This window comes from Bos grunniens, chromosome 14 (genome assembly GCF_055505025.1).
Source record: "Bos grunniens cultivar Pamir isolate PY7600 chromosome 14, Bosgru_T2T1.0, whole genome shotgun sequence".
Classification (NCBI taxonomy): Eukaryota; Metazoa; Chordata; class Mammalia; order Artiodactyla; family Bovidae; genus Bos; species Bos grunniens.
Window position 1 is genome coordinate 48,244,842 of NC_141178.1, and position 14,818 is coordinate 48,259,659.

Below are 14,818 nucleotides of genomic sequence, written 5' to 3' on the forward strand. Positions count from 1 at the left end.
GAGCGGAGTTGCAGGCGGGGCGGGGGAGTCATGGAGACGCCAAGAGCTATCCACTCTTGTACATCCTTGGTCACCCACTTCTAGATCTGTGGGGTAGTGTCACTTACAGGGGCTCCGACCCGGGGAGGCACGCAGATTGCACGAGATACTGTATTGCTTTGGTACCACCAGAGACGTTGTCTTAGATACAACGAAGTCTAAAGGCACTTAGGATGTGGCAGTAACTGTCCGAGGCCCGTTTCTAAAATGGCATATATTGTAGTGATCGCGTTCCGAACCTCAGCGCTCGGTTTACGTGCTAACGATCCTAGGAGTTATCTGTTTACCTCTGTCTCAGTTTCACATAGCTACTCCAGCGTGGAGACAATGAAATTTGAAAGGCTGCTCTGAAAACGAAGGCATCGGAAAAGCTTCACGTCAATTGATTATTGGGAGTGTTAAGCATCATTGTTTGTAATGGCTTCACTGGTTCCTTGATTAATTAGAGGGCCAGTTTCCAAAGTGCACTTGGAAGTTCGGCGTTGGGATGACATTTAAAAAAAAAAGTTGTAGTTTATGGTATGCATTTTTATTTTTTTCTCTTGAGTAAACAATATGAAGTTAGGAACCAAAGCATCACTGTTTGCAACCTAAAGCGTTGATATTTAAGGAGCAAGCCAGTCAGAGAATATTTGTCTACAGAAAAAAAGTGAATAAATGTAGGTTGCCAGATTACTCCCACACAAAAGATTCTCAAAAATAAATTAGTTTGCTTAAACACTAGTGAATGGTTCAGTGTGTGGGTACTTTTTTGGTGTTTGCAAGGTTAGGACACATCTTTGGTTATTTTACACTGTTGGGTGCAGTCTAGTGACTTACACAACTCTAACTTTTCAGAATGGGAGGATAGGTCTTTGGTTCTTTGTAAAGATCATAGATTGCTCTGCAGGAATAGCAGTCTTTTAAAAAGACGGCAGCTGCTGCTGCTATGCTGTGTGTGTGTGTGTGTGTGTGTGCGCGCGTGTGTGCTCTTGTGCTACTCTTTGTTGGGGAGGTTAGTGCACACTGACAGCAGCAAGACTCCTTTTCCCAACTGGAATTTGTAGAATCTTTGGGAGTTCAAAAGATGAGTAATGTTAACTTGAGAATGCATCTATTCATTTTGTGATGAGTATCCCATGAATTTAATCTTGAGACTTTTTTTTCTTTTTGAGGCATTTTATGTGCATGATTACTTATGCATACTGCTTTCTCAGGCTTTTAATAATTTGGTGTCACTAAGAAAGATTTGAGGGGTCTTTTTAGGGGATTTAGGGTTTTTAGGGAACAGTGTTTACCACACTTTATCGATGTCCTCTGTGTAATAGACCGTTTTCAGATTCATAATGTGAATTCCCAATCCATTATAATTGTAAGTGTTCATGAAGACAAAAATTAATCGCATTTTGTTGTAGCCCTTGAGGTGTTGTTTTAGTGATACAGTAGTAAAAACTGTGACTATAAAACAAACATTTAGCTGCCAGAAGTAGGGAGAATTATAAATTAAACAACATTCAGAATTTGACAGCATGCAAAACTGCCCCATCATTAGTTAATTTAGTTCCTGAAGGCCACTCTGACGTGTGCCTTTTGTATGCTCAAGAGCAACACATTATTTTACTCCTTCTCCACAATAATCCTTGAGACTGTTTTCAGATTCTTAGTGGCAGTGAGTAGCAAGTCCCCTAATGCCTGGCTAGGGGAAAAAAAAATCCTCTCAAGCATATGGAGACATCTAGAAAAAGATGTGCGTCGTCAGCTGTGATTCCATTGTGTGCTCGCAGACTGGAGCTGAGCCTTCCTCCTCCTGGGAATTTCAGTCTTAACAGAGGAGTTGTAGATGTTAGGATACTGAAGCAGAGGATAGAAAAAGAGCTCACCAATTACGAATTTAATATTTGTTAGATAGATTAGCTCTGATTTTAATCCTTCATTGGTTACATATCATTTACATGACTTTTGCTCAGTGTTAGAGGAGTGTTTTATGAGCAAGCTAAAATGTCAGGATCAGAGGGGAACTTGGGCTGCAGTGTGAGGCCGTAAAGGGGCAGTGCTCCTTGGTTGGCTTTATCTTTAGATACATCTTTTTTTTTAATTTATTTTTAATCTGCAGATAATTGCTTTACAACATTTTGTTGGTTTCTGCCATACATCAACATAATCAGCCATAGATGTATACGTCCCCTCTGTCTTGAACCTCCCTCTAGTTATATCTTATTAAAGCTTTGCACACGTTAGAAACAAGGACCAATGAGCAGTTCTTTAATTATTTACCCTATATTTAAGGATTCAGTACCATAGCTGTTTCATATCACACCCGGTTGAAAAGGTGACCCATTAAATCGACAGCTTGGATTTTTTAGAAAAAAATGTGTTGTATTGGATTTTAAAAGGGTGCTCTTTAAACAATTTTTCTAGAAGTTAGTTTTCTGAAATGCACAGTGTATCTTTATTTGATATTTTGACCATTTGTTATGATTGGTATTATATTTAAATGCATGATTAGTGCTTTGCTATTTTTATGGCAAAACCACTTTTGAAGTCATTACTCATTTTTCAGTATTTTGTGTTTATAGTTTTGGTCATTTATGTTATTGCATGCTGTATCAATTTTAAATGAAGAGAATAGGTGGGAGAGTGTAAGTCAGTTGCTTTAAGGTGTTGATCTTTTATTACAGTAAATCATAAAATGAGCAGTGAATCAGGATCTTTCCTGCAATGAAATAATCAGACTGTTTACAAACTAATAATGAAAACCATTTAAGAAAAAACAGAACAAACCCCTTACTCAGTTTTTTAATACACTTTCACATGTCGAGCTAATTTTACCTCTAAACGCCTTGTTTTTTCAACAAAAACAATTTTAGCATTTGTGTTTATTTCCTTTTTTGTTTTTACAGGCTTGCAGAAGGGTTTATGAATTCCTAACTGTAGAAAGAATATTATGTCATATTACTTTTTAAAGTCTATTAAAAGTGATGTCTGGAAAAGCCGTGCAATATGGATTTAGTGTCATAGGCCCTCAATTCAGATAGTATAAAGACAATACATACTTTATGGATTCTAGATAGTAATTTCTAAACAGAAGTGAGAATCTGACTTTTGTGGATACTTTAGAAACTTGTGTAGTTTACCTTGCTGTTATAAAACTGAGGCAAGGGTGATTATGGAGAAGAGTGGAAATCAAAGATTGTGCTATGAGGGTATTTGAAATTAAATAACTACATGGTCTGCAGATAGATTATAACACTCTTGGCTCTTACAGCAAAGATTTTATGTACTTATCCTATGAAATGTACATCAGTGACCATATTCCTGGCTTCCAGCGGCTGTGATTACATAATGCAATTGTGGAAACATCGACTCTAGGACAGTTTTAAGTTGGTTCCCTATTTGTAAACTTCTAGAGATGTATTAATGGCACCCCACTCCAGTACTCTTGCCTGGAAAATCCCATGGACAGAGGAGCCTGGTGGGCTGTGGTCCATGGGGTCGCTAGGAGTCGGACATGACTGAGCGACTTCACTTTCACTTTTTGCTTTCATGCATTGGAGAAGGAAATGGCAACCCACTCCAGTGTTCTTGCCTGGAGAGTCCCGGGGATGGCGGAGCCGGGTGGGCTGCTGTCTCTGGGGTCGCACAGAGTCAGACATGACTGAAGTGACTTAGCAGAGATGTATTAAACAAGCAGGGAACCTATGGAAGTATTTGACTTACTTACTTTTGGACATAGACAATTTTAAGGAAGAAAGAGGGGAGGTGCTGATAGGTAGACCTTATTAGCAATAATTAAATAGTTATTAATAGTCAAAGGTTCTGAAGAAAAAAAATTTTTACTTTGAGTGTCAGTTGACAGATGCACATGAAGAGTTGAAGTTAGCCTGTCAGTTCTGGCAGAATTTATGTTTTTTAGGCAGTCAATTATGAATTATTAAGAGTTCCTGATGGAGTTCCTCATGGCCAACTTAACTCTCATTTTGGGCTTTTTAGATCTTGTTATTGCATTCCTGCCTCATTTAACCATTGTTTTGTTCATTTACTCATGTTATTTGATGAGTTTTAAGTGTCCCAGCTTTGGTAGTTTACTGCCAGAATCCTCTGATTAAAGGGGGAACACTCAGTGGGTGATGATTTTTTTATTTTTTGTGGGGGAGGGGCTGTGAAGGGACGTGTCCACTCTGATGTTCGATTTGCTTTCAAACTAAAGATCTGCTCTTCTTTTAATGTGTAATTTTAATTATATAACAGAGTCAGATAATTCTGCTTTAATTTGAGTTCAGGTTTTTTCCCCCCCTGAAAATAGGATTATAATGTTTATAGTAAAAAGATTGTTAAATGTCCCCTTGACTGATTAGCTTATGAAGAAATAGATTTCCTTTAATAAAGGTATGAATATTTATAACTAGTTTTATTTCTCCTGAAATCATATTGTGTGTGGTCAGCGTGACGATCTGTAGTTGGGTAGAGGTGACAGGGCAGGCAGTGACCTCTTATTTCTGTGGATTGTTTGTGTCTTGTCGCTGCTTTGAAGAGTAACAAATCCTGGGTCTTACCACCCTAGTTTTCTAAAGGGTGGAAAGTCTCCCTTGCACAGCCTTTCACAGGTATTCTGCTGTGGTGGTCAGTTTTTCTAAACGTAACTCACTCTTGCTCTTGGCCAAAACATCTGTATTGGCAGAGCAGCAACAGAAGCAACAGAACAGAGAAGCATCTCTCACTGAGTGCCATCAACGTGCTAGGGGCTCTCTGAGGCATGGTGCCTTATTTCATTCTTGCCCACATCCTGTGAAGTAGAAGTTACCCTCACTTTCCAGGAGATGAAGTTTGAAGGGGAGTAAGTCGCTGTGCCTCTGAGCAAAACTTTGGGGAAAAATGAACCTTGACCAACAAGTGGGGAAGCACTATAAATTTCAGAGGGGATGGTGAGTCCAAGAACATCTTCCTATTAAGGATCTAATAAAGCGATGTTTGCAGGTTTTTGTAAGACTCCCAGTCTGGTGGTTTAGTTTGTAAAAAGGATGAATAGGTTTGAATAGACCCAGTCCTGCAAATTCTGTAGGCTTGTAGCTCTCCCACAGAGAAGGCAATGGCACCCCACTCCAGTACTCTTGCCTAGAAAATCCCATGGACGGAGGAGCCTGGAAAGCTGTAGTCCATGGGGTCGCTGAGGGTTGGACATGACTGAGCGACTTCACTTTCACTTTTCAGTTTCATGCATTGGAGAAGGAAATGGCAACCCACTCCAGTGTTCTTGCCTGGAAAATCCCAGGGACGGGGGAGCCTGGTGGGCTGCCATCTATGGGGTCGCACAGAGTCGGACACGACTGAAGCGACTTAGCAGTAGCAGCAGTAGCTCTCCCAAACCCTTGCCTCCAGGCAGGCCTACACCTGGCCGGATACTTACCTTAAGACCTACAGAGAGTCTCCAGATTTTTTAGTCATCAGCCCAGTATTTAACAGGTCCTAAATTGCAGGATTCTTTCTTGTCTTTTAATTTTCAAAAAATACGAATGGAAATGGATGAAGTGAAAAACAGGTAACCTTTAACTGAGCGCTCACTTAAAACCTGGTGCTTTTCTACTCCTGTCTGGCTCTCACTGGAACGCAGCGAGGGAGGCGCTCTTGTCGCTCTGCTTTCACAGTTCAGGAAGTGGAGGCACAAAGCTGTCAGATAACCTGCTAGAGGTCACACAGCCCAAGTGCTGGAGAGGAATTTGAACCCAGGCCAGCGCTGCCCCTTAGCCCTGCCTCCCTGACAAGTGAGCTGGCCAGCTACACCTCCTTGTAGCCTCACGTGGATGTGTGCCATCCAGTCCTTGTGGAAAGCACGGATCAGTCATTCCCCACGAGGGAAAGGGACAGGGGTGGGGATGTATTTTGTAAAGGCACACTCAGGTCCCATATTGTTTCTCACAATAAGAAGCTCAGAAAATCAACTTGAGAAAACTTGAATGTGGGGGAGAGGCAGAAAAGAGACGGAGAGAACCTTTTAGGGGGTAGAGGTTTTGGACGGATGAAACACTGGTATTTCTGTAACATATATTTAATCGTAGCACGTTTAGCTGTTAGCTGGTGGTTTGTGTGATGCATGTTTGGCAGATTTTTTGCAACCCATGTAGCACGGGTGACTCGGTGTTGCGACATTGTAGTCCCCAAAGGAGGCTGATAATATATTCAGTCATCTGACTTGTGCTCTGCTATTTGTGGAATTCTTCTGTCTGCTCAATTGTTTTCAGGGAGCCAGGAGAGCATTCAGGGAACTCTTCACCTGTGCACGTGTGGGGATCAGCAGGCACTGCTTTCAGTGTTCTAGCTGCCATTCTGAAGCCCTCTTGTCAGAGATGAACACATAACGTGTGGTATTTTCTATTACTCATTTAGTGAATCCTCAGGAAATGTGATCCCACATCTCCCAAGGCTTAACTTGCACAGTGTGACAGGGTCCTAGGAGTTCCCGTTGTTTCTGGCTGACCTTTGTCCCTGGAAGTGGGGTGGCGGGGGAGAGAAAGTGTTAGTCGCTCAGTTGTGTCCTACTCTTTGTGACCTCATGGGCTACTTTGTGACCCCATGGATTGCAGCCCATCAGGCTCCTCTGTCCATGGAATTCTCCAGGCAAGAATACTGGAGTAGGGTGCCATTCCCTTCTCCAGGGGATCTTCCCGACCTAGGGATCGAACCTTGGTCTCCCATGTTACAGGTGAATTCTTTACCATTTGAGCCACCAGGGAATCCCCTTGCCCCTGGAAGCCCCGATCTAAATGAGGATGGGCTTTTCTAGCAGGCTGTTCCCACCTACAAAATCAGTCCAGGAATCAAACAGGAAATGATTTCCCTTGCCTTTGGCGGTCCAGTACAATTGGTACTGGTTATAAGTTGGAAATACTAAGGGGCTTCCCTGGTGGTTCAGACAGTAAACAATTCACTTGCCAATGCAAGAGACACAGGAGACGAGGGGTTTGATCCCTGAGTTGGGAAGATCCTCTGGAGGAGGCATGGCAACCCGTTCCAGTAATCTTGCCCGGAGAATTCCATGGACAGAGGAGCCTGGCAGGCTACAGTCCATACGGTTGCACAGAGTTGGACACAACTGAGCGACTAACACTTTCACTTGGAAATATTAAAGATGATTTAAGATTGGTGAAAATTTCATCAGATTCCTAGAGTCTTAGGAATGCCCGCCTCTCTGGAGTTTCTGGTAGTGTGTTGTATTTTCAATTTCTGTAATTCTTTTCTGAGATTCAGTGTATCGTGCTCTTGTTGCTTTTCAAGTAACATATGTATGACTATCTTGATTCCTTAAGATTTTTCTATAAAAGTGTGATATAGAAATATTTTCCATTAAGAAGTGTCATTTTATTGTATTCTAGCACCAACAGAGTCTTTTCTTAGATAAACAGATAGTAAGTATAAGTCAGAGCTTCCCAGGTGGCTCAGTAGTAAATAATCTGCCTACCAATGCAGAATACATGGGTTTGATCCCTGGGTTGGGAAGATCCCCTGGAGAAGGAAATGGCAACCCCCTCAAGTATTCTTGCCTGGGAAATCCCATGGACAGCAGAGCCTGGGAGGCTATAGTCCGTGGCATCGCACAAGAGTCAAACATGACTATTTATCTATTAAACACCAACAACAGGAATAAGTAAAACGTAGTGAATTTATATAAAGATTATTTAAATAATAATCTTTATGTAAATAAAGTTATATAAAGATCTGTTTATGCTGTACTACCTTGTATTTTAAGCAAGAGGTGTGTACAGTTAAGAGTTTAATAAAGGCTGTAAGCTGTTAAGTATAATGTAAGAAAATGATACTCATTGTGTTCTGAGCATATCGACAGTGGCAACTGACAGTGACAAAAGTCAACAAAATGCCTGGACACCGAAGGGCATTAGAAAAGAAGACCAGAGCATTCTCCTCTGCTGGGTGAAGCACACGCACATCGTAAAACCGCATTCTCATGATCATGGATGATCTCATCATAATAGTAAATTTCTTACTTTGAGAAGAAGCATTCAGGAGGAGAGAGCCGGGAGGTGGAGGGAAGCCCAGGTTTGTGGGCTCGAGAGGCAAGTGAAGGTGGGTCAGGATGGAGCTGGCAGGGGCCATCTGGCTTGGCCCTGCGTGCAGGCCGTCTGGTGAGCTGAGTCTCTGCTAGGAGAGGCTCTCCACCACTCCCTCCTCTCTCATGGTCACTGGAGATAGGCCCTGACCCTGTGGTGGAGAGGGAAAGGCAGAGGAGGGAGAGCCGGTGACAGGTGAAATGGGTGAGTCCCAGTCCCATCCAGGTCCCAGCACTCACCTGTACAATCACTGTCTGCATCCGGATCTCACACCAGGAGCTGGGCGGGTGCAGAGTGTTCCGATGAGCTGCAGCCTTAATCCTGCACCCGGACAGCAGTGCCAAAGGCCGGCTCCCTCCAGGTACCCCTCAGCCCTGCGGCCCTTCTGCCCTGATACTCTGGGTTACCACACGGAGCACTTGGGAGACTTTCTTCCCCTCTACAGGTGAGAAGTGAGGGCACCACTCCACCCAAGAGCAGGCAAAGACCAGGTAGGGCCAAGGGAAAGCCTTCTGGGGCTTGTGATTTTCATAGGCTGAGTTCCTGTGTTCACCTGGCCTGGTGCTCAGAGGAGTGAGGGAAGCCAGGGCCTCACACCAGAGGAACAGAGAGGGTTTCCTGGTCACAGAGGCCCTCTTCATTCCCTTCCCCAGAAAGGGAATTTCCCAGTGAAGGTCAGATGTCTCCAGTAGCCTCACCCCGGCTTTCTGGGCCTGCCTCAGTGGTCCACAGATGTTTATCTACTTGGAGAAAGGGATTGAGTGTGTAACGGGAAAAAAGGAAAGGAAAGGCATTTGGAAGGAAGCTGGAGGTGGCCTTCAGAGGAATTGCTCATTTAATTGAGGCTAAAAAGGGTTAGAACCACGCAGGTGGAAAATACCAATGCAAAAGAGTAGTCTTGCCTGAAATCTGTAAATTAATGAAAGCCTGGTGGCCCAGATGGTAAAGAATCTGGCTGCAATGCAGGAGACCCGGGTTTGATCCCTGGGTCAGGAAGATCCCCTGGAGAAGGGAATGGCAACCCACTCCAGTATTCTTGCCTGGAGAATCCCATGGACAGAGGAGTCTGGCAGGGTACAGTCCATGGAGTTGCACAGACAACTGAGCCACTAATGCTTTCTGCATAGAGGAATGGCACAGTAACAAGTCCATGCCCTTGGAGCTTGAGAGATTTTTCAAGGATGGACTGTTTAGTTTATCAGCTTGATCAAACTGAGTAGTCAACTTACAATACTTGTTACTTTAAGTGGAACCAGACTCCTTAATAAAACACTTTTTGGTGAAGGTTTAGATAAATAAGTGGAGGGCCATAACATGTTAATAAAGCAAATTAGATGTTTTGATAGATATTAAACTTGTTTAATATCAAAGAGAGAAACCATCAAATAAAATGGTTTGACAAATCTGGCTTAAAATTTGTCTGTTGTGTTATATGCTGCTGCTGCTGCTGCTAAGTCGCTTCAGTTGTGTCCGACTCTGTGCGACCCCATAGATGGCAGCCCACCAGGCTCCTCTGTCCCTGGGATTCTCCAGGCAAGAATACTGGAGTGGGTTGCCATTTCCTTCTCCAATGCATGCATGCATGCTAAGTCACTTCAGTCATGTCCGACTCTGTGCAACCCTACGGACAGCAGCCCTGTGCAACCCTATGGACAGCAGCCCCCCAGGCTCCTCTGTCCATGGGATTTTCTAGGCAAGAATACTGGAGTGGGTTGCCGTTTCCTTCTCCAGTTGTGTTCTATAAATATGCTTACATGATCATGTGCACTGGCTTGCTGTCTGAATGAAAGAGGTACAACAGGGAATGGTACCTGTTTTCTTACTGGTTTGCTACAATTGGGAGACATAGTAAGGACAGAGTGTGTGTGTGTGTGTCTATGTATACACATGTATTTTTTTTTTCATTCATTTCGCCTCTCTCACACAGTATACAGAACAGCTTAAAATCATTCATTTTTAAACTGTGTTTTGGGCTGATTTAATAAATTCACCTTTTGTGCTGTAAGTCATTAATAGACTGATCCTTGTATAAGTTCCCAATCACCATAGAATGACATTTCCAGACACTGTCTAGATGGGTCTACCACAAAGCTGTGTCCCTGTATTTCTACTCTTTATATGAACCTTTGTACCTGTTAGTCTGTTCTTTCTTGGCCTCCTCTGAACACGTTGACCATGCAAGCTCTTGTTTTTGGCTGTGTGGCTTGCAGGATTGAGTTCCCCAACCAGGGATTGAACCCCTGTTCTCGGCATTGAAAGCACAGAGTCCTAACCACTGACTGCCAGAGATTTCCTGAGGAAGCAGTTCTTTTGATATAAAACTCAATTTGTTGGGAGTTTATGATTGACCTTAGTTCATAGCAGAGTGTACAATCAGAACAAAAAGACAGATGGAGTCCAACAATATTCAAAGGTTATTAGTCAATTGCTTATTGCATTGATTATAGATTTTATATAGAAAATTCTATAGAAAAAGAAGGAAGTCCACTTCAAGTCAGAAATAATAAAGACAAAGTTTTGGTTTTGTTGCCTCAGTAAAACTGAACATTTTCCGTATCAGACTTACTGACTTCTCCCCTGCAGAGTGTTTTGACGCTATGATGAGAAGAGGGATTGATAATCTCAGTTTATAGTGGAAAGAGGACAGCAAAGGTAAAGAAAACTTTGGGGGAACTTGGTAGTTCTGGAAAGGTGATAGACCAAAACCAAACACAGAGTATAGGGCTGTTACTTAAACACTTGCGTGGAAGAAGTGATAAGAGAAGGAAAGCATCACTTGAAGGGTTGATGTCTCAGTAGATAAATAATGAAATTCTACAACTGTTCAAAGAGCAAAACCCTTACAGGCCACACATTAGTATATACTTGTGACAATACCTATAAAAATGTTCTCAACTTTCTTCCCAAATCTCTACGTCAACAGTAATTTTTTTGCTTTGTGAGATCATTTTACTTGCAGAAGAAGTCAGAAGGCTATCTACCTGTCATCTATTCAGATTCTGTCAGCAGCCAATATTATATTAAGCAGTAGAAACAATCTCCAAGCTCAGTGAAAACGCAAGGCGGTGCTTTGGGACGTGTGCAGTGTCGTGTGTCTCTTTTTCCCTTAGCTCCTACAATGCTTCCATAATGTGCTAGAACAAGTGGCTAAATAACAGCTATTTCAGTGTTGTGTAATGCTTTTCCTTTCCCTCTTTCTCCAATTTGTCTGTGTGTGTGTATGTGTGTGTATTGCATGAACTATTTGGAAGTAAGTTATAAATGACCCTTTATCCAGAAAGCATGTTGCCATAAAATAAAGGCATTACCTTGGGTAATCACACAAAATAACAACCATTAAACCTAACAAAACCTTTTTTAAAGCCTAAGAAAACTCATATCATCAAGTATCAACTATTTCAGTTATCCCAGTTTTCTCCAAATTGTCTGTTACAGCTTTGGGTTTCAAACCAGGATCTAATGAAGCTCCCCCTTTACATTTGGTTCAGTTGAGTTGCTCAGTCGTGTCCAATTCTTCACGACCCCATGGACTTCAGCACGCCAGGCTTGCCTGTCCGTCACCAACTCCCAGAGCCTACTCAAACTCATGTCCATTGAGTCAATGATGCCATCCAACCATCTCATCCTCTGTCATCCCCTTCTCGTCCCACCTTCAATCTTTCAGGGTCTTCAGTCTTTCAGGAAAAGACTCATCAGGGTCTTTTCCAGTGAGTCAGTTCTTCACATCAGGTGGCCAAAGTATTGGAGTTTCAGCTTCAGCATCAGTCCTTCCAATGAATATTCAGGCCTGATTGCCTGTAGGATTGACTGGTCGTATCTCCTTGCAGTCCAAGGGACTCTCAAGAGTCTTTTCCAAATCCACAATTCAAAAGCATCACTTCTTCAGCGCTCAGCTTTCTTTATGGTCCAACTCTCACATCCATACATGACTACTGGAAACACCATAGCTTTGACTAGACAGACCTTTGTTGGCAAAGTAATGTCTCTACTTTTTAATATGCTGTCTAGGTTGGTCATAGCTTTTCTTCAAGCAGCAAGCGTCTTTTGATTTCATGGCTGCAGTCACCATCTGCAGTGATTTTGGAGCCCCCCAAAATAAAGTCTGTCACTATTTCCATTGTTTTGCCTATCTATTTGTCATGAAGTGATGGGACTGGAATGCGTGATCTTAGTTTTCTGAATATTGAGTTTTAAGCCAACTTTTTCACTCTTTCACTTTGATCAAGAGGCTCTTTAGTTCTTTTTCGCTTTCTGCTATAAGGGTGGCATCATCTGCATATCTGAGGTTATTGATATTTCTCCCAGCAATCTTGATCCCAGCTTGTGCTTCATCCAGCCCGGCATTTCTCATGATGTACTCTGGATATAGGTTAAATAAGCAGGGTGACAATATACAGCCTTGACATACTCCTTTCCCGATTTGGAAATTTGGTTCAGTAATTTCTGTTAATACTCAACAGTTCTCCTAGTTTTTGTTTGTTGGTTTTGTGGGTTTTTTAGATGCTGTTTTTTTTTTTTTTTTTTTAGCAGTTATTCTTTTAAATTAAACTTTTTAATTGTGGGGAAATATGTGTAAAATTTACCATCTTACCCATTTTTTTAGTGTACAGTTTAGTAAGGTTAAGTGCCTTCATATTGTTGTGCAACCAATCTTTTCATTGTTTAGACTTCAGTTTTTCAAGTAGGGCTAAGAAATTAACTTTTTAAATATATTGATGGATTTGATAGAGCTGAAGAAGCACATAAATACTAAGAACTTCCTGCTTAAAATATTGACACCTTGGGATGTTTTCTCAGCACACCCCTTCTGAAGTCTCTGTAGGTTTGAACCTAGCCATACTTTCTACAGACACGTCACAGGGAGATTCATACAACTGATGCTGTGAGGGGAGCAGGCACAGAGGGGATGCCTGCCTACGGGAACACTTACCGTCTGAGAATTTGAGGACTTCTTTCCTCCTAGGAAGTTGTAGATTTCTGTTTTAGGCACAGGAGGGGGTTGAGATTGAGACATTAATTTTTTAGCACACTTGGCTATTAAATAGAAAGCTTGTATACCAAGCACTTCTTTGGAGTAACATCATAGAGAGGACAACTTCCTGGGGTTTTGAAGTATGGCAGTTTAGGAGACACGTAAGAGATGCCAAGTGGGAAGGAAAGTAGGATTGGATATAGGCCTTTGTATTTAACAGATTCAGGCAATTTTAAGGGGACTAGAATTTAAATGACTGATTTTTGGATTTTTTTTTTTTTTTTTGCAAGACTTTTCTGAAATGTCTTACAGACATACTGGGTGATATCCTCATTTCTGGCATTTTGTGAGTACCGTGCTGTGTTCAGTTGCTCAGTCGTGTCCAGCTCTTTGTGGCCCCATGGACTGTAGTCCGCCAGGCTCCTCTGTCCATGGAGTTTCCCGGGCAAGAATACTGGAGTGGGTTGCCGTTTCCTATTTCAGGGGATCTTCTCGACCCAGGGATTAAACTCGTGTCTCTTGTGTCCCCTGCGTTGGCGGGTGGATTCTTTACCACTAGTGCTACCTGGTATGGTACTGCTTAAGAAAAGAATGTTGGCCTTTGAAACATTGTAAATCAACTATACTTCAATTAATAAAAAAGATAAATAATTCATTAGCATGGTTTAAAAGAAATATATTCATGAATATCTTTGCTCAAGCTTGCAGAAGGTGCTTGAAGAGCTTATTAAAATAAACTAAATTAAAAACAAAAAATGTTGGCCTGTTGGAGAGGGTTGAACAGACAGTATTGTGGTGTGTTTTTCAGTGGATTTGTAACATGGTAGCAGTTTGGGTCAACTGGCAGGAAAGTACTTTAGAGTTCTGAAATGTAACCAAACAGTAGGGACATTAAGGACTGAGGAGACAGAGGTGGGGGCAAAATTAATAATAAAGTCATATTACTGTAAAATAGTGGCTATACAAAACTTTCAGAAAATGAGGTCTCATGTGTCTATTTTTTCTGCTTCTGGTTTTTATTCCTTTGAGCACCTCAAATTTTGACATTAGTTATTTACGAGAAAATGCTTTTAAAATGCGTAGTATTTCCCTGTTTACTAAACTGATTTGAAATGTGCTAAAATTCCCCTGAGTGTCCGTGGGATCTTTTAGGATACTGCTCTGTCTGTCTCTGTACTCAAGTCACTGTAAACCATGGACCCCTCGCTACCAGCCCTAGCTCAGCAAACTAGACTTGCCTTTTTCTGTTGTCTGGATGTTACTTTTTGAGTATATGTGTATACGTTTATGTTAAAAAATTAAAATTTAAAGAGCAGTCCATTTTCTCCCTTTTTTTGGCACTTTACCTGCCGCACGGGTTGGAAGTTGGGGACACAGAGATTAAAAAAGAAATAGGCTCCATCCTCGAAGATCTCACAGTTTAGGGAAGGAAAGAGACAAGTGGACAAGTAATTACAGTATAATATATGCATTAGAATAGAGAATTGTCTTAGAAGGGCTAGACAAACATTTTATAAGAAGCAAACAGTTCATTTTGTGAGGTGAGGAAAGGCTTCATAGCTGCTCTGCGGTTTGATTTGAGCATCAAGGGCTGATGGAGATTTCATCAGAGAGGAGAAAAGGCACATCATTCAAAAGAGAGATGTGCATAGGATGAAGATAGAAAGTAATATAGTGTGTTCCTAATTCCTTTTATTTTACATGGACTTTCACTAAGATCTGTGTGAGAGTCTGACAGACTCTTATCAGTAAAGCAGGTAATCTTTAG

The 14,818-nt window shown here is 41.8% G+C and overlaps 1 protein-coding gene across 12 annotated transcripts in view; it reads left to right on the forward strand.

Moving 5' to 3' along the window:
• Positions 1 to 14,818, forward strand: part of NCOA2 (nuclear receptor coactivator 2) — a 287,169-nt gene that overhangs the window by 2,475 nt on the left and 269,876 nt on the right. For 2 of the 12 annotated variants that reach the window (XM_086336631.1, XM_086336633.1), the window contains exon 3: positions 338 to 558. The exons of the other annotated variants lie outside the window; for them this stretch is intronic. The gene's annotated coding sequence lies outside the window, so the exon portion shown is untranslated. The remainder of the gene's footprint in view (positions 1 to 337; positions 559 to 14,818) is intronic. 12 annotated transcript variants of the gene reach the window in all.